General features: G+C 33.0%; 1 long non-coding RNA gene across 1 annotated transcript; it reads left to right on the top strand.

Moving 5' to 3' along the window:
* The first annotated feature begins 6,530 nt into the window (after window positions 1-6,530).
* On the top strand, window positions 6,531-20,257 carry LOC134855669 (uncharacterized). The gene is made up of 4 exons (XR_010164529.1): window positions 6,531-6,604; window positions 15,955-16,122; window positions 17,057-17,160; window positions 20,072-20,257. It is a non-coding gene; the product is annotated as an uncharacterized LOC134855669 (long non-coding RNA).
* Window positions 20,258-20,785: the final 528 nt, after the last annotated feature.

Below are 20,785 nucleotides of genomic sequence, written 5' to 3'. Positions count from 1 at the left end.
TTGTTTCTTTTCTAAAATTTGCTGCCTATGTTGTTTTCGTGTTTATCTAAATTTCATTTATTTATGCGCATGTACAGCTCTTGTTTTTCAGGAAAAATGAAATCGGGCACCTTTTGAAGAGTTTATTACTGGAACTCGAAATTGACTGATTTGTTGAAAATATCTGTTCCTTTTTCAACAAATGGAACTTGGACCAAAACTAATAATTTGTTTTCCGAGTTTAACACTTTCTACAAAGGTTGAAAGTATCTCCAATACCAAATAGTATCAAATCGTGATTTCATATCCGGAAACTTGCTAGATACTCACATCTACTAGATAAAAAAAAACATTTTCCACTTCATGACTGTAATCTTAAAGTTGCCCTTCTTGACGGAAACAAAACAAAAAATAACAATTGAGCGTTTAACAGCTATTGATTTTTCTCTTGCGGTATAACTTTCTAAGAAAAGATGAAACTCATGTGTATAACCTTTTGCTTCAATGTCCTGACAATCTGGATTCTAAAAAGTCTAAAAAGTTATGATTAAATAATTGAATTATACATTTTTTTAAATAATCATTTTTGTGGATCAACTTGACAAAAATTCTTGAGAATCAAAACATACAACTCAGATGATACAATTCAATACTGTATTTGTGACGAATATAGTCGAAAAACACAATTGAAAAGTAAGTTTTATCGAATTTAGAGACACCGACGTCAAATCAATTTTGTCAAATGGTTCATAGGTTGTTCCAGCTAAGGATCCACGAAAATTTCCTTTACACGTGCTAGCACAGTTGCTGTAAGAACTGTAAAGGTTTTTTCGTTCTGGTTTTGGACAGCTTACTTCCAGACATTGATCTAGTTTCTCGTCGTATGCCCAGTGTTTGTTCGTTAGCTGTTCACATCTATGTATGATTCCTGTGTAAGTACATGGCTCATTAATCATTTTCCGAGCTAAAATTGGGTTCAATTTTGTAATGATGAAAATTAAACTAAGCGTCGTTGAATATAAAATCAGCATAGTCCAAAATCTTCATGCACTTTGTCCTGATTTTTTTGACTTACCAATAAAAATGAATACCAAAACAATGCAATAATTTTTACTGAACCAAAAAAATGCCTCTTCAATCAATGGTTGAAAAAAAAGTAGTTCGAAAAAACTTGCAAGTTATGATAACTTACGATGCAGAAATACGAAATGCCCTTAGGAAATAAGAAAAGCCCTTAGAATATGTCTTATATCAAATGCACTGTATATATCAAATGCAGCTGCATCGAATTATTAGTGTATCTAACTATATTCCAGCTTTAGTAGTTGGGAGAACTCTAGGTAATAAACGTGCAATGAAACTTTGGTAACTCTCTTTCTAATCGCCGCGTAATTTCTTGAAGAAGAAAAAAAACAATGAAAAAGAAGTATTGCATCCCTACCCACAGAATCTTCTAAGAAACATGCAGACTACTAGACTTCTATGGTTGAACCTCACTTATTTATGGTTATTGTTCCGACTTTCGATACGAAACTAACGGAATATTTGTGCTCGGGGTGCTTCTCAAATTTCGACTTTTTAACTAGCCATTTTTGACGAAATTTTTAAAATATCATTGGAAAAGTATTGTTGTCCTGAGCTCAAATTTAAAAAAATATTTCACCTGTGATCATTTTTTGTCAGGTTATGCGGGCTTAAAAATGACCATTTTGGCCAATTTGGGACTAACGCGTAAGCGGAGAGTTAATCCGTCTTAGAAATCGTTCCAAATTGGTTGAAAGAAGCTTATTTGCCATAATTGATTTGTTACAAGGCACAAAATCTATCCTTTTGTGCTTTATATGGCGTGTGGGATGATGATTTTTCAAGAAAAAACTTCAAATTTTAGAGAAAAAAAGTTTAATTTTGTTTTATTACATTTAACTTTTTAATATTATTGTTGCTCCATAAACCTTAAAAAGAAGTCGGAACATTCAGTGCTTCACCTTGGTACGAGCATTATTGTTAAAATTTTAGCAATAAGATCTCTTTTTTTATTTTTGTGAAAATGGCGGAATATTTGTGCTCGGGGTGGTTTTTTCTTCAGAAAATTGTCTGAAGAATAAAAAACTTCGACTTTTTAAATAGCCATTTTTGGCAGAATTTTTTTTATCGGCCGAAAGATACTGTTGCCCTGAGCTCAATTAAAAAAGTGTATATTTTACCTGTTTTTTCATAAAGTTATGAGGGTTTATAGATTGCCAATTTGACCATTTTGGGATAATTAACGCGCGATATGTTTCAAGCTGTTAAAGCGTAACCGGAGATTTAATCCGTCTAAGAAATCGTTTCAAATGGGATTGAGGCATGCTCTTTGGTCTATTTAATACTGTGCTGTATGCAAAATATATCAATTTGTACTTCACATAGCGTCTGCGGGGATAATTTTCAAAAAAAAATGAAATTTCGATTTCTTAAATTAATTTCATCAAATATTTTCTTTTAAACTACTCCATAGCAATTAAAATGCTGTCGGAACTTACAGTACTTCGCCTTGATATGAGCAGTGTTATTCCCACTTTCAAAGAAAGTGACGGAATAATTGTGCTCGTGGTGGTTTTTATTTCTTCTGACAAAATCCGACATTTTAACTAGCTACTTTTGACGGAATTTTTTTTATATCATCTGGAAAGTATTGCTGTCTCACGCTCAAATTAAATAAAAATTACGTGGGTTTATTTTTCTTAAAGTTATGGGGGTTTAAAAATTGCCAGTTTGGCCAATTTGAGAAATTTAACGCGCCATATATTTTGCGCTATTAACGCGTAAGCGGAGACTTAATCCGTCTTAGAAATCGTTCTAAATTGGTCAAAGCAGTAATTGCTATATTACTAGGAGCAAAATGTATCATTTTGTTTTTCATATGGCGTGTAGGGATGATTAAAAAAATCTCGGCTTTTAAAAAAATCATTTATATATTTTTTAAATTTGGTTTTTCTAAACCGAAGGCAGCTCCTTAGTCCTTAAAAGGCAGTCTGCAGACTTGAAATTAAAATGCATAATCAGGGTTTGTAATAATCAGGGTTTTGTAATAATCAGGGTTTCATAATCGAAATAATCAGGGTTTTGTCCTAATATGTGCAGTCTTGTTGTTTCTGTGTTCAAAAATTCCCGGGTCGAGGTCTGCGACTTAAGAAAAGACTTTGCAAGTCGCGCCGCATGCCATTTTCGGACTGGATTTCGTAGGCGCGCCGCGGGCTTAAGTCGCACCGTCAGTCTTTTTTTAAGTCGCGCCTTCAGTCTTTCCTTAAGTCGCGCCGCTTACGTCTTTTCTTAATTCGCGCCGCTTATGTCTTTTCTTAAGTCGCTCCGTCAGTCTTTTCTTAAGTCGCGCCGTCTGTCTTTTCCGTAAGTTGCGCCGTTAGTCTTTTCTTAAGTCGCGCCGTCCAAGTCTTTTCTTATGTCGCGGCAGTTTATTTTCAGTCGCGCCGGTCGCGCCATTACTTTAGGCCGCGCCGGTTCCAACGGTGTTTTGCGTCGCGCCGGTCGTGGTGGTTTCTTGGTCACGCGGGTCTTCAATTGCCAAGTTTCGTTCGCGCCGGTCTGGAATTGCCAATATGGTGTCGCGCCGGTCTGGAAATACCAACTTGAGTCGCGCCTGTCTTTTTTCAAGCCGCGGACCTCGACCCGGGTAGCCATTCTGACTTGCATATAACGCTAAGGAGCCATATTACAGGCTTTTTTTAACAGGGATGCGTGTATATCCTAGCGTTGTTCCTCGTTTTCCTTTAAACAAAGATTATAACAGATGCATTCTTGATATCAGGGGAATTAAAGGACAAGGATTTGGTCTTGGACAGTGCTCCATTTTTACTTCGATAACCTCGACGTCACAGAGGATCGCATGATATTTTGGTTCTATGTTACGGCATGATATTTTCAAAATCAATTTTGATAGTTAATCAGACGAAACTCAACCGTTGGTTGACTGGAATATATCATGCCGTAACATAGAACCAAAAAGGTACGGCATGAAGTTTTACAACTTATATAATTTTTGCAGAAGTTTAATTTTAAATCAAAAAAGAAAACCAAACTTTTGACTTTTTTCTAAATTTTTTTCGTTTTCCTCATGTAATAGTTATTTTTAATTCTAAGAATCTTTTAATCGTAATTTAACCATTTAGTTGAAAAAATTATTTCATCAAAAAATTCATGCATACGCAGAGGGGCGGATCTAGGGTTTTCCTGAGGGGTGAGGTGGATTTTAAAAGCGTTTTTTTTTTTCGGAAAATTTTGACCAAAAAAATTTTTCTGCGCGCTCCCTCTCAAAATAAGTATATATTGGCGCCAAAGGCGCCTTTAGACAACTTATAGGGGTCGGTCAGCCAAAAAAAGAGATCTCAAAGTAGAACAAAGGAGGGACGCTTTGGTCGGCAGGGGGTCGAATCCCTCAAGAGAGCGTCCGTCCCCACCCTCCCCCCCCCCCCCTAAATCTGCTGGTACCTACACAACAAGTGTAGCGAGAAAAGTTTTTTGAAACATTCCTCTCACACGCCATATATATGGCACCAGACAACAAATATAGTAGCAAGTTAGCTTAATTTTGATCAAAAAAGAAATATCAGGTTTGATAGAAAACTCTCTAATTAAATTTATCGGTTTATTTAGTTTATTCCATTTTCTAAATATTTCTGTCTGCAGATGTTCTAATTTTTCTCATACATGCTAGTTTTTTCTGAAATGCAAGCGCTGTTCGAAGGAGAGCGCAATTTGACTGATTTTTAAACAAACGATTAAATTAAAATAAATCAAGAAGAAAACGTTTTCTATTTTACTTTTAATTACAATATGCAGCAAGAAATACACAGTCCGTAATACTTTCAGAGAAATGATGACACCATGCAAAGAAAGCAAATATCATGTTTGAAGGATTTTGAAGCCCACTTTTTTCTAGTTTCCTTCTTAAACGTCATCGAAAGTTTGTTGTTGTTGTTTTTGTTTTTGTTGTTGTTGTTGTTGACGTTGTTGTTGTTTGTTTGTTTGTTTTCTTGTATTTATCTACATGGACTCATCGTCCATCATAGGAGCACCGCCGGGTGCCATGCCTCCCCCTGGAGCACCACCGCCGCCCATGGGGGCACTGATTCCGAGAGAGGCGAGCAGAGCGTTGCGGTAGTCTGTCAGTTCCTGTCGCGATGCTCCCGGAGGAGGGGGTTCAGGGGTAGCCTCCGTCAGTTGGTAGGTGATGGCGAACACCACGAGAAGCACTGCAAATCATAACCAGAAAAATTATAACCACAAACATGTTTTCAAGAAGTGAGCATTTCGTTTATTATCTACAAAAAATCTAAAAAATTTCCCATCTTGAAAGAAAACAAGAAAAGTTTAGCTACCTACCGAGTTGCGTCTTCAAATTAAACAAAATTTAATTGAAATTTTGAATTATTTTGTTTTTATGCCCTTTTTTTATCCAAACTTGAACTTGAACTTTTACAATTAAATCGGCTTGGAGAATACCAAAAAAACGTCAGCTCGCTTGTCGGTTGGCATCATATACATTATTCAAAAAAAAAAAAATTTGGAAACACCATAAAAATTTTTATTCTCAAATTTTGCTGCAAAACTTACCAAAAACTTTTCTCATCATGATTGAAACGTTTAGTTTAGTCTTAAGCTTCTATCGCAACTGAGTTTTAATGGCTGAAACTTCTATCGCAACTGAATTATAACTGCTGAAACTGTTTAATTTTTATTCTCAGATTTTGTTGCAAAACTTACCGAAAATTTTTCTCATCATGATTGAAAGGTTTATAGTTTAGTCTTAAACTTCTATTACAACTGAATTTTAATTGCTGAAACTGTTTAATGAAAATTTAAATCTTGGTTAGATTTTAAAGTTTTTCTGCAAGCTGCGTTTTCCGCTTGTGTTAGCTTCGGCAAATCATCCAAATGATAAAAAACAGGCCGAAATTTTTCATCCTTCTTGCAAACGCTTTAAGACATGAGAAAATTGCTGTAATTAGCAAAAAATGTCAGTATCGTCACAGTTCCATTCCGAAAATTTGTTGGCTTAAGCTCTTACCAATGTGTCTTTGCAACAACCGAAACTTTCCTTCTCAAAATGCTTTGCTACTTAAAACCGCTGTTTCTTCAGTTTTCATGTCTGATCTAACCATTTCGCCTTCAAAGCAAACAAAACGTTACGCATAGCTGGTTTTAGAAATGCCGTTGAAATGGATTTTATTAAGCAACAGCTTGAGAGTTCAAAATTTTCTAACTATCAAATGTTTGATCACGAGCAAAATAAAATTCTGAAAAAAAAACAGATAATGTTAGTTTCTATAAACTCAATTGTACTCTATCAATTTTTCAGCAGCTGCAAAAAAATAACGCGAGGTAATCGTAAACGTTAGCAAAACAGGTTAGAAAAGGGAAATACACAATCAAATTTTTGAACACGAAAAAGCAAACAGGTATTGCAAAAAGCGTCAAAGTTCGAAAATATTTCAGGCTGATATGAAAATTTTCCCATTACCCAAGTTCTTTTGACTTCAGCCACCTGATTCCAAAAACTCTGGAAAAGTTAGTGGTCGAATTAAGTGGCACAACTATTTATTAAAGAAGAACAAGACTGCTAGTGAAGGTAGGAGCCCTAATGTTCCAAACGCCCTTTACACCTCCATCAATTGATTTTTTTGAAATAAATTTAGAGTTATTTTTACACTTCTCTCAAAACACCTCAGATTGGTAGCTCTCCCAGAATTATCATTCAAGATTCCATTTGATTGCTTTTACAAAACGACTCTCGCAATGCTTGATTGAAAGTATACTCATTGAGATTTTATCAATTTTGTGTCAACAGCGACAAAAAGATCTAGAAAAAGATTAAAAAAGGTGATAAAAGTTTTACGACTAAAACTGTGCTGAGAATCAGGGCCAAAGCATCAGAACATAACCCTGGAATTTCCGGCTGCCCTTGAACGTCTTTGAAACAATTTTCAAAACTTCAATTAAAAAATATATGGTTTTTTAATTGAAGTTTTTAATATATTTTAGTTTTTTTTCTGGTATTTTTTAAAAACTCCCTCGTCACGTTATGTCAAATGCAAAGAAATTTTCTTAGCTTCTAAGGTATAAAAGCGCAAAAGAAAACCAGATATCCTGTCTCAAATAAGTTTGATCAGTTTTGAAACGGTTAAATAACCGCTTAAAATTTAGTACAAAACATCTCAAAAATTAATTGTTTCAAACTAGCCAACTTTGCAATTTGCAAACCCTGTCAATAGTTCAAAAAATGATCACCGATAATTTTGTATGAGCTCGAGACGTGAAAAATTGAAAGGAAATAAAAACCAAGCCGTTCAAAAGTAAACGTAAGAATTATTCCGTCAGTTAAGTTTATATCAGCCGGAACCAATGTTCAGTAGCTGCTGTGGGGCTTGGCTAAGGCAGGAAGGTTTTTCGGTCAACACAAGTCAATATTCAAAATATCCTGAATACCAAAAGTTTTGACCCAATTTTGCGCAGAAGAAAAATTGGAAGAATATTTATAAAAAAAACATATGTATTATGAGAAACAAATAAAATCATAAAAAATGATTTTGGATTTAACTCACAGTTAAAAACAGTACAGAAACTGACAAAAAAAAATGATTATTTTGAATTTTTGGCGCAAAGAAGGTAAGCAAGAAGGTGGAATATTGTCATCTCGTATATATAGGTGTCTTACCTGCACTGAAGGTTTATGGATAATAATAGATTATATTGGATTTTCATTGTCAGTCTCTGCAAAATACACAAAAATTGGCTTTAATTGATTAAAAATGGATTATAATGATACTATTTTTAAAGCAATTAAATCCCATTGTAATTGTTTGTAATCAATTATAATAGATTGTTTTTCAGCTCATTTTCAAAAAAAACAATCATAATAATCAATCGGTGTGCTACAAATTTTTCGGTGTGCTGTTTCAGTTTTTCATAATAATGTTAAACTTAAGTTAGTTATTTTATTCTCTTGCTAAATTCAATTTTTCATTAATTTTAATCGTGTTAATGAAAATTTATAAAAAATCACGCATTTTTGTTATTATTTCAATTGAGTTTTATTCGAGTTACCTGTCCCGGTGGGTGTGTTTAGTGTTTAGTGGGGGTGTGGTAAACGCGTGGGGAGCGGATGGTCCTGGTTCAAATGTGGGGAACGAGGAGATGTAGGGGGCTTAGGGGGGACATAAGGGGGACGTTTTGGACAGGGGGGCTTTTTTTTTAAAAAAAATTACTAGATATTGGCCTCTTGAAAAGTACTAAGTTTTGGCCGCCCATGTATGAACGTATTCGTTCGAGTTTTGCAGAAATTTGCAAAAACATAGTCATTATTTACAAAATTTAATCAATTTTCAAGGGTTTCATTTACAAAAAAAATCCATTATAAAGAAAACAAAAATGGATTATAACCGATTATGATGGATTTTAATGGGTGTTTATTTTTCGAAGATAATCTAATAAAATGGTTTAAAAATCAATTACGTTGTCTAAATTTGCCATGATAATGGGTTATATAGACAACATTTTAGTCTACAAAATCCATTATAATCGACTTTTATCCATGAAACTTCCTTGCGGGTACATTGTTGTATGAAAACCAGACTTCTTTATTCACTGAGAAAAAAAGCAACAGACTTCAGGCTTAAATTTGCATTTTTGTAATTTTATATAAGAAACTGACAGCTAAAGAAACAAAAACCGGGTGAACCAAGACAATTGCAAGAACAAAACGTATCGGAGCCGCACATAGTGAAACCAGATTAATCAAACCAGTGCAAAATTTTGACTTTTTGGCGACTGCTCTTGTGTATCTGACGTCATTTTTGGCGATAGTTTTCAGTTTTGTTTTCGAATTTCCTCACATGAATATCGAACAACAGAACAAATTTTTACTGCTAACAAACTTTCAATCGCCATCAAATTTTAAAAACTTTAATGCAGAAGTGATTAGTTTTTTCATTAATTAATTGAAGAACAAGGTTTTAAGGTTTTTTGAGTCCTTTTTTTTTGCACTTACCAATTTTTTGGAAGCTAATTTTTTATTTCTTTTAAAATAAAATAAAATTTTATTGTAAAAAATTCGAACATTACAGATCCTTTTTGATAAGAGTTGTGCTATCTTTCAAACAATAAATGATTTTTTTTTGCTTGACAAGTTTCAGATTTTATATCAGCACAAAATTGTATGTATAAATTTTTATGGAAATACGGTTTTGGTAATACGCAGTCGATAAGTTTGATGATGGTTATAATTAAAATTTAGTATCTATTTAATTTTTGCCTTAGATGCATGGGTAAAAGCATCTTGACAATGTTTGTACAATTTTAATGTACAACTTGATTAAAAAGCCAAACACACCTTGGTTCAAATCTTGGCTCAAGCACTTTAAGATTCCAAAGTTTTTAATTACTAAATTGACACCTTTTTGATTAAATTTTATGAAAGAAAGCAATGATACATGCGAAAGTTACAAAACTTTTTTTTTGCATAGTCGTCATCGCAAATTTTTTCTTGTAACCACCCAGAATATTACATCCAACAAACATAGATAGTACCGTACAGCAATGCCATTAAAATTGGATAAATCAATCACATACAATTTCTTACAACTCAAACGCTTTGTTGTTCAATCTAGGCAAATGTTTGAAATGTCAACGTGCTTCCAGATTCACTGTCTTTTTTCCAAAGATAAATTATTTTGGAAAATGATCATGAAAATTCATGCCCAAATTGTGCCCGTTGTAATGAATCAGAAATTACAAAAAAATATTGCGAGTCATTTTCCGATTAGATCAGGCTAGCCTGTTATGCAACCCAACGAAAACTGACAAGTTTTTGAAATGTCTGAACATGTTGGAACCAGTTCAAAACAAGTTTTATTATATCCTATTATATTTTCTATTACTATCACTGTAAAATACTTAGAACTAATCAATCATGATCCATGAATAAAACTTACGAGAAGTTGTAAGGCTGAAACTATTTATAGTTTCAGCCAGAGAAGATTAAATTCAACTTAGCAAACAGTTGTTCTTCCTCAGAACAGTTTTTTTATTCTAAACCTCGCAAATACCAGTATACGCTAGATCTACTGAGAATAGGAGATTTAAGAGTAAGATTATGATTGGTATTAGACTAAGAAGTTGCACGAACCTATCCGGCCGATAAATAAGATAGCGTGACGAAAAGACGGCGCACCTTATCCGAAATTACTCTATGAGAAAGTCACCCCGGACATGAACTCAATAAGTAATTTTTAGTGTACACCTAGGTGCCTGACAACCAAATTATATCCAACTTACCACAAATATTTTGCAAAATTTGGTTTAAAAGTAATTCGCGGATGTTTAGACATTTCACCTCCATCAGTTTCCCTTTATAAAGCTCAAAAACTGAAGAAGAAAGTTTGCACAATTGAAAAACAAGTGTGCAAAAACGTCTTTTTTTAGGGCAAAATTGGGGTTCAAATTTTGCAAAAAAAGCAAACTGCACCAAAACAACTCTCTGAATTTTCAACAATGTTTTTTGCTTTTGTATCAAGTTCGTATCATTTTCGAAGAGACCTAAACTTTACTCAGCTAATTGTTTCTCACTTTCTGTTTCATGGTCAATTAATGTATTGAGGTCATAATGAAAATCATAATATTGTCAATGTTTGGATAAAAAATGAAAGTAAACTACTTCCAAATGAAACACTCTTTATTTAATCTGAATATTTGTTGTTTTCATCCGAAACGATTTGAAAGAAATAATGTCTCCAAAATATTTTCTCTTTTCACAATTAATGATAGTTTTAGGTCTTTCAAATATAAGTTATTTATCGGCTAGTGTAGACAAGCGAGGAGAAAGTCAAAGATATTCTAGTAAATTTAACTCATTTCTTGTAAATGGTCTAAATGCTACAATCCCGAGACCATTTTTTGTTAATATTTCGCTTGAGGATGAAGATGTTTACTGTGGCGGATCCATCATAGCGGCACAGTGGGTATTAACAGCAGCTCACTGTCTTACGGATTTTAACAGTAAGTAAGCATTTGGTCATAGTGTTCTAATATAGTTGATTCGAAATGAATCCGGCAAAAAAAAATTCTTCTCATTCAAAAAGTAAGCTCAATTAAAATTTTGGAACTTTCGAAAATTAAATTTTACAATAAATTAAGTTTTGTAACTAAAAAGATTCACAACCCCAATTACGATAAAAAAAATAAAGAAAGACAATTACTCTGCAAGGTGCACAGAACTTCGGACCAAAATAATATGGAAACTAAGTAAAAAGGGTTAATTTCTGTCGTTTTTCTTCAATTTAAAGTCGTTTTTATTTCGTGTTCTGATTTGATGATATGAACCAAATCCTGAATATAGACATTTTCGGTAGTAATGATTGATTAGGCGTATTATAGAACAGTTTTCATCAAAAAAACAGAGAACAACGGAGTCAAGGTTTTAAAAAAATCCTAATTTTAAGCATCCTTAATACTTATAATTCTAAGCTAATTCCTTAGTATAAGCAGAAATGTTTGTTGAATTTTTTTATAAAAAAGAATTTTTTTCCAAAAAAACTCTTAGAACAGTGAATTTTCAAAAATTGATTTTTCATGGACAAAACAAAATTTCATCGGCATTATTAGCCTTTCTCGAAAATAGTCAAAAAATCAATTATTTCAAATCAGTTTCAATCAGTTTTTTTGTTCCGAACATTGAAAATGGAGAAAAACTTTGTAATCGGGCGCGTTTTAGTTTTTTTGTTCGGACTTTTGTAACGAAAGTAACGGAATACTTGTTCTCGGGTGATTTTTTTCTTCAGACAAATTTGGACTTTTTAACTAGCCATTTTTCACGGAGGTTTTCTGTATCATTCGAAATGAGTTGCTGCTGAGCTTAAATTTGAAAAGATATGTTTCACCTGTGATCGATTTTCGCTAAAGGGTTTAAAGATTGCCAATTTGACCATTTTGGGACAATTCACGTGCGCTATTAACGCGTAAGCGGATATTTAATATGTCTTGGAAATCGTTCCAAGCTGATGGAAGCAAGCACAATGGCCATAACTGGTTTATTCCCAGAAGCAAAATTTATCATTTTGCTTTTCATATGGCATGTGGGTTGTTGATTTTCGTAAATAATCTCAAATTTAAAAAAATGCTTTATATTTTCTGATATTTAATTTTTTAATTTTCCTTAGACCGTAAAAAACAGTCGGAACATTCAGGGTTTTGCCTTGATCCGAACAATCATATTTTTTTCTTTTTGTTTTCCACGCAAAATCAGGTACCCCAAACAATCATCGGACTGGGATGAGTATTATATATGGACGAATAATGATCATAGCTAATGTTTCAAAGATAGTTAGCATGATGTCAGCTTGTGCTGCAAAATCAGATGACGTCGAGAAATGTAAATTGTTATAAAAAACATTAGGTTGTTTTTCTACCTGAAAAACTATTTTTATTATGATTTTTTAATTTTATGATCAGTTTTATTAACAGCTGTAAGTGTTTTCAAAAAAATTTCCAAATCAAAAATAAAGGATAAAAAGTATTGACCAAAAACAATTTTTTTTATGATCTTTTTTTGTAGATTTTATATTTTTTCTGTGTTGTAATCGGACAAATTTAAATTGATGAGAGCAAAAAAATTTTGGCTATCAAAATTTTTCTGTGTTGTGGGTCAGTTTATCAAGTTATGCTAGTATTAGGTTTGCTGCCGAATTTTCAAAAGGGTAAAATTTGAAAATAAAGCGAATCAATCTCAGAAATTTTTTGGATAAAACAGCCAAGTTTAAGATTCATAGGTCTTGCAAAATTCGAATTTTGTCGGTTATTTTTTAATCAAAGCGGGATTCTCACTATAGTTTTTGGTTACTTTCATATTACATTGTGGATCAATTTAGACTTGGAAAATAGCTTACAGTTCTCAGTTTAAGATTTACTTTCAACCGTCTTTGCCCTATTATCAATACATTCAAAACTGATCCAGCAAGGAAACAAAAATGCAATCAAAGAACAAGGAACGATCAAAGAAATTGAAAGAACAAAAAATAACAGAAGAAGGGTCCTTATTGCGGAATCGGTTTTCTATTCACAAAATGCTCAGTATCTGGGTGACCAAAAACGCTAATCATACAATTTTCATATATAGAAATATGCTACTAATACACTTTTCATGAAATTCCATAGGTACATGGAAATAGTATGACCAGATTTTTTTCCATAAACCCAAAATATTGATTTTTTAAAATTTAATTTCCCAAAATTTTTCGGTTGTGTTTGTAATCGAACACAAGTGCAGAAACCTTGGTTACTCAAACGTTCACTAACCAAAAGTTTGACTGTCTGGCAAAAAATAATGCATTGGAAACTGCCAGAAATGTCTTAACTTTGTCTTATACAATTGATTCGAAAGAATTAAACCTGTAAGCTATGGCAAAAATTTTCAAAGATGATTTTTTTCATAGTTTGAGTTTTAGTTATTCATGGATTGATTAAGGCATACATTAAAAAGCCATACAAAATGAGTAGGTGTAGTTTGTTTCAGTACTACATTTGTTTTGCGGTTGAAAAAATGTTTAAAAAATTATTAAGTGAAGTGACTTAGAAAAAACTAAAAAAATATAGAAAAAAAACTTTACACCGGCTTTTTTGCCAATACACGAAAAAATGTCTTTAAAATTTGATGATTTCAAGTTAGCAAACTGTATGAAATTTGTATAATTCGTATTTTTTCATAGACTTAGTTTATGGAATTGTATTTAAAGCTTTTTTAGTCTAAGGTCTAAAGATGTCAAACCGGGTCTGGCCTCGTAACGATCAAGATTGACTTTCTTATCCCAAAAAATCGAATTCACTTACTTGACGAAAAGTTTTCACAACCTAATTTTAAATGTTTTGTTTGGCTGGGTGTTTTCCAATCGTCTGCGATTTAATGAGTTCTAATTGTGAGACCTAAAACACGTTAGAAGTCTCGATTAGACTGCAGTATAATCATGTCTCGACAGGCCTTGATATCGCATCGATCTTGTCGAAAGAATCTACTTTAGCTTTTTTTGACTTAAAGTTTAATTTTACCTCCCAAGGTATAATGATTACGAAAGACGAAAATCTTTAAATTGAAATCATTAATTTTTTGCTTACAGCCAGTAAAATGTTGGTGCATGTTGGAGACTTCAGAAGTACAGAAACCTTGAAGAAAGAGTTCAAGGTCAGAGAAGTTTTCACACACCATGATTTTCTTGGCAGGTGAATTTTGTTTTTGGTTTTTCTATTACATTTTTATCAGACTGATTGGTAGGTGTAAAATTATGAAGCGAATGCCAAATTGATCAAAATTATTCAAATTAGTTTTCTTAAAAAAAGCTAAAATTTTTACCAAAAGCAAAATGCTATTAACAATTTAAACGAGAATTCCAAAAGTGAAAACTACTTGCCAGTTTTTGGTGGTTTTCGCGTTTCGTATGCGTCTGTACTCCGCGTTATCACCAAAAATCAGTCAGAAATTTTAAAAGTTTTTGTCTCAGGAATAGCAAGACTCCAGACGTAATCGCCAATTTATGCATTTTTAATCGTTCTGGTTTTCGAACTTTTTTCTCTGATATTGTCCTCGTTTCTGGCAAAAATTTGTGCAAAAATAAAAATTATTCGAGTCGAACTTATTCATCCCAGGTGTAGAAAATACTTTTTTTCTCTCTCATCAAAAACAAGTTGTTTAAGTTTACCATAAATATGATGAAGGCGCTTCTGTATCATGAAGTTGCTCAAAGTCTTACTATTTTTGGGGAGTAAAATAAAGAGACAGCGATGGCAAAGAAAACAAATGAAAACAAAGCTACAGGAAAAAAAAAACTTGATTAATAATTAGGTTCAAAGTCATCATTGTTTCACATTTTTAATACAAAATCCTTCCGAGTAAGTGATAATAACTTGTCAGCATGATCCTTTTCAATCAAGTACCTTAACTCAATAACAGGGTTTTCTTGTTTATGGGTTTTAATTGGTCATTGGAAGTTCGTATCGACTTAATCAGATAAATAAGATTATGAGAAATATTCCAAATATTTTGAAATTGTAAGCGCACAAACGTGTTTTTTAACTTTTGCCTGGTTTCAAACAGCTTGTTTCTTGTTGACCAGCCCGTTAGGGCGCCGGGGAAATTATTCTCAAAAAGTGAGAAAACAAAAAATTGAAATCATGGTTGTGTTAGCGCAATTACAAGTAAGGTAACGAAAAAAAGTAACGCAACTGAAAAATTTTATGATTTTATGATTTATTCAGGATTAGACAGCTACGAATAAAGCATTTCTGATGCAAGGGGCTCATTGTATCTAGATTTCTGCAGTTTTTTGTTTCTATAAGTACAAACACACACACTGTCTGTCTGTTGTTTTCCCAAAGAGAATGAAAGTGTTTCATGAGCACAAGATTGCAGCAAAAACTCATTTTGGAAATTATTTCGTTGCACCACTTTTTTTTACTTAGTATAAATCATCAGAAAGACATATTCATCAAACAAAACTAAATATCTGGGTTCAACCCAGAGATCTGAATGACGCTTGGGAAAACCATTGATCAGGATACGGAGAAAACCCAAACTAAAAACTGCATGTGAACTTTTTTGAAAGATTTTGATCGGAAATTGCGTTTTTTTTCCGAGTTCTCCCCACAAAAATGAGGTCAGTCTCACCAAAGACGACTTTAGAAAGGCAGTTATAGGGTTGATAGAGCGAATACTGATGATGGAAAATAGTATCAAAGCAGGATTCTTCTGAAAAAAAATTTTCGGCACGCTACTGAGCTTAAATATGATCAAGACTGTTTTTTCTATAATATAAAGATAGCCAACCAATTATTTTGTGTGCTGTTTTCGAGAAACTAATCATCGACTAACAGGCTTATAATTTCTGTTCGATACAAGTTTTTTTAAACGTATTTCATCATTTTAAGCATATGTTCCAGACCTCCTAAATGGCACTATGACGCCACCAACGACATAGGCTTGATCAAGTTGGACTCTCCCCTCATGGATCCGGCTTCCCTTATCCCCCTCTGCAATAGAAGACCTCCCCCCGGAGGAATGTATGGGATGTGTGGTTTGGGTACTACTGATCTGCGTTGCAAACAGAGGTGATCGCCCAATAGTGTTGAAACATGTCGTTCTAAGCTATGATCAGATATTATACATAAATTTTCATCAAAAATCCTATCGGGATCTTGTTAACTATCCCCCCCTATGGTACCTTGTAACGAATCCCCCCATATTGCAATGGGGGGGGGGGGTGTTAACAAGATCCCCCTATCCGCTTCTGAAACAAAAACAATGAAACATTTTTTGATTTTTGTTCCGACTTTCGATACGAAAGTAACGGAATATTTGTGCTCGGGGTGGGTTTTTTTTCTTGAGACAAATTTGGACTTTTTAACTAGCCATTTTTGACGGATTTTTTATATCATTCGAAAGCTATTGTTGTCCTGAGCTCAAATTTGAAAAGATATTTCACCTGTGATCATTTTTCATAACGTTATGGGGGTTTAAGGTTTGCTATTTTGGCCAATTTGGGACAATTAACGCGCTATTAACGCGTAAGCGGATAGTTAATCCGTCTTAAAAATCGTTCCAAATTGGCTGAAAGAAGCTTATTTGCCATAATTGAATTGTTAAAAGGAGCGAAATCTATCCTTTTGTACTTATGATGGCGTGTGGGGGGATGATTTTCATAAAGAATTTCAAATTTTAGAAAAAAAAATTTAATTTTATTTTATTACATTTAATTTTTTGATGTTATTACTGCTCCAATAAACCATAAAAGGCAGTCGGAACATTCAGGACTTCGCCCTGATACGAGCAGTTTTGTTGCGCATTGAATTTCAATTTTCAAAGCAAGCTTAACGTTATGTAATGAAATTTGGCAGATTTATTTTTCATACTTTCTCGCATCGTTACCTCCCACAATTAGCCTTAGTGGGCGACAAGCTGCTATGAAATCGAATATTTGCTATGTAGGTCAATTAGAGGAAAAGGGTCCCAATTTCCCTTAACTTTGTTTTAATCTAATTTCAGTGCCGACGTGCTTCAAGAGACAATTCTGCGGGAAAGAGTTTTGACTATTTGGGACATCAATGATGACGAGTACTTTATGAGTGTAATACATATGGAAAATACAGGTTACTTTTCATGTAACATTCACTTATGGTAAATTTTAGCAGCATACAATTTCCTGTAAAACAACAAATAGCAATTTTATTTCGCAATTAAACGGGCAATAACAATGTTATTCCGACTTTCTAAAGAAAGTGACAAAAACGAAATGTTTGTTCTCGGTGTGGTTTTTTTCTTCGAACGAATTTTTAACTAGCCATTTTTCCCGAGTTTTTTTTTCTTTTTGCAATTGAAAAGTACTGAAAATTTGATATTAAATTGCCAACAAGACTGCTCGTATATCAGGGCAAAGCCCTGAATATTTCGACGGTCCCCTAAATCATATCGAATAGTTTTTGAGGAAAGAAATTATTGAAAATCTATAAGTTCTGGAGAACATCAAAATGCGAATTTTTGAGGCGTTTAAACAAAATTAATGCGACCAATTAACTAGCGTCAACTCAATTTGGAACGATTTTCTTGTGCGCGATAATTCGCCACGCATAAACAATTCGAGTTACGCTCTCAACGTTGCGAATAAACTCTTCAAAGCGCGCATAATTTAGTCTAGAAAATGGCCAATTTGACAATTTTTAAACCCCCAGAATTTTACAAAAATTATCGGAGGTAAAATATCTTTTTAATTTTGAATTTAGAAAGTCGATATCTTCAATTGGGTATAAAAAATTTTGTTGAAAAATATTATTTCGATCGGCGAAAACTGACTGAACAAAAAAAACACACCGAGCATAAACATTCCGTTTTATTTCGAAAGTCAGAACAAAAAGATTTAACCGACTTATTCACATGCAATAACTTTCCTCAAAATCTACTGGTTTGAAATTTGCTATTTTGTCAATTTGGAATAATTAACGAGCAATGTATACGGTGTAGTAATGCATAAGCCGCAAATTAATCAAGCTTAGAACTCAATCCAAATTAAAAATGAGGCAAGCTACCGCGTTTCTGTTGATTAATTTGCATTTTTCATAACGGGTGATCATTTTGCCAAAAAAAAACATCCAAGTTTGTTTTTTTTTTCAAAAAAAAAGAAACGATTTTTTGACCAGAAACTATTACGTTGCTTAATAGAAGCGTAATAGAAAAAAAGCACTCAAAACTACGCTCTATAAAATGGCTATTTTAGCATAAAAAATCCTAAAATTTATTTCAGAAAAACATGAAAAAAGTATTCAATATCAGACTTATTTAAAGCAAATTTAAAAATAACAGTACTTTCAAATAAAGAAAAATTAGGCAAACTGAAAACCGAATATTTTAAGCTTATAAAACTGCATCAGATAAACCAATTGGCTTTTCATTAAAAAATGGAAAACCACCCATCCTAAATCTAAACGAAATCCAAATCTCACCTAAAGTCTTCTTAAACTATGATTGAGCATGAAATTCCTTCAACATGGAAACATAAAACTCCTAAAACATACAAAAAGTTGAAATAATTTGCTTATTAGTATAAAGTATAATGTATAAAGTAAGTTGATGCACATGAAGAAACGCGCAAGATATTTGAGCACGATTTGGTTTTTCCTTCTGAAAACTTTCAAATTTAAATTTACATTCAGTCTACAAAAAAAGATTTTTAGAAATCAACAAACAATTTTTACCAGCAAAAATAGGGAAAGGAAAAAACAAAGATGGGATGAGATAACTTTTGCGGTTTGGCCAATTTGTGAAAGTTAAAACGCCTTACATTTCTTTCTTATTTTAAGTATTCGAAAACTCAATTAGGCATAAACTTCATTCAATTCAAAACGAGGCATCCTATTAATCTAAATTTTGATTTTATAAAAGCAACCTAAACTTATTAAAGAAAATTGAGGCAGAAATTTCAAAAAAAAAATGTTCCATGATTATTTTTCAACACGTTCAAAGGCACTCAAAACAATTGAGAAGCCTTGATTTTCTCTGTAAAATTCAAGCTGTATGAATGGTAGTTGAGTTGTCACACTTGAAGTTTGACAACTCAAGAATTCAAAGTTGCTGGAGAATTTCGAAAACGCGCATACAAGTTAAATCGCAGATTTAGAAAAACGCGCTTGACTTTTATCTTTGTAAAATACTCATGTGTAAAATTAAACTGATTAAAAAAAACGAATTGATTACGTAGCTTTAATTTTTTTCTAACACACTGTTGACATGGCTAGATCTAAAGGCCATTTTTTGTAAAGGTTAAAAAAAACGGAGGGTTAAAAAAAACATTCTAAAAATCTGGTAAAAATTTAATTGTAACTAGAAAAGTGAAGTTTTAGACCTGTTTCTTGAAGTGGGTTGGTTATGATTACCTAAAACTTTTTCGAGGAATATTTTTTGCTCGGCAATACCGCACCCTAGGACATCCAGGTGTTTGCTCAATCCCAACACAAAAAAAATGCTAAATCATCAGCAAATTTGCTTGTCAATCGATTGCACTTCAATCAATTCCACGAAATTTAATAGGGCAAATTTTTTGGAAGCGGCAAACACACAAAACAAGCGATTTGATAAGTGCTTTGCACTTCGGAATTTTGATGTGGTTAAACAAGGAAATATATATTCAATAGCCAGGCTAAGCTGGCACCTTGAGAGGAGTGTTTTAAACTTTGATAAGCTTAAGAAAAATGATTGCAGCCATCAAGTTCAAATCAAGTCGTCTAGGTCAATTCTGCGAGGATAGAAAATCTAGGCGGTAAAAACAGATTTTATGAAAAATTGGGATTTCGGCCGTTGAAATTGTTTGTTTTTGCTCGCTGGCATATTAGTTGAAATATTATTTACGAGTAATGTAGAAAAATATTATATAATAGTTTTTTCTATTGGAACATGTATAGTTAACCAAGTAAAAAATATTAATTTTACTGCAAGTGAAAAAACGCAACTGAGTTAAATAATCCCCTTCTTTCTTGGAAAGTGGAAACAACAATCGTGTTTTCGTTTCAGTTATGAACAGTTGCACAAATAGGGGCGACAGTGGGTCCCCCCTCTTCCTAATCAGCACCGACGGGTGTGGTCGGGCCCAGTGTCTGTACGGAATAACATCACACAGGACACGAAAATCAGAAATTATGAAACGTGACTCATCTTATTTAGCCAATATGTATTTTGTGAGCGTGCCGAGATTTTATAAGTGGATTACCAAAATTGTTAACGAAAACTATCGAACTTAAAATTTATTTCCTTTTTGATTAAAACTTTATGCTCTGTTGCATTGTAACAAATTACCTAACTCCCGTACCTAGTGAATGTCCTTAACCCAGATCTGAAATAATCTGAAAACAAAAAATTTCAGATGTGAAGTAATCTCTGCAAAATTTTAAAACAACGCTTGAATACATTAAGAATGGGTTTTATCAAACTTTATTTCAGAACTAAAAAAAATCCGTTTCAGATCTAACTGCAGATCAGACTTTTTTATTGTTATTTCTGATCTTAAAAAATCAATCTTTCTGAGACAATAATTTGCTTTTTTAGGTAGTTTAATTTATAGCTTCTGCTAGCTACTAGCAGGTACTTAGAAAAATTTCTTATCGGAGACTGCTGAAATTTGTTTCCCAGTACAATAGATAGAGATCGGAAAAGCATCATTATTGAAGCTCGGAAGTAATTTTTAGTAGACATAATTTGATCTTCAACCAAAACTTTTAGTGACTTTCC

This window comes from Symsagittifera roscoffensis, chromosome 10 (assembly GCF_963678635.1).
Source record: "Symsagittifera roscoffensis chromosome 10, txSymRosc1.1, whole genome shotgun sequence".
Lineage (NCBI taxonomy): Eukaryota > Metazoa > Xenacoelomorpha > Acoela > Convolutidae > Symsagittifera > Symsagittifera roscoffensis.
The sequence above is the reverse complement of the archived record's forward strand: the minus strand, read 5'-3'. Positions and strand labels throughout refer to the sequence as shown.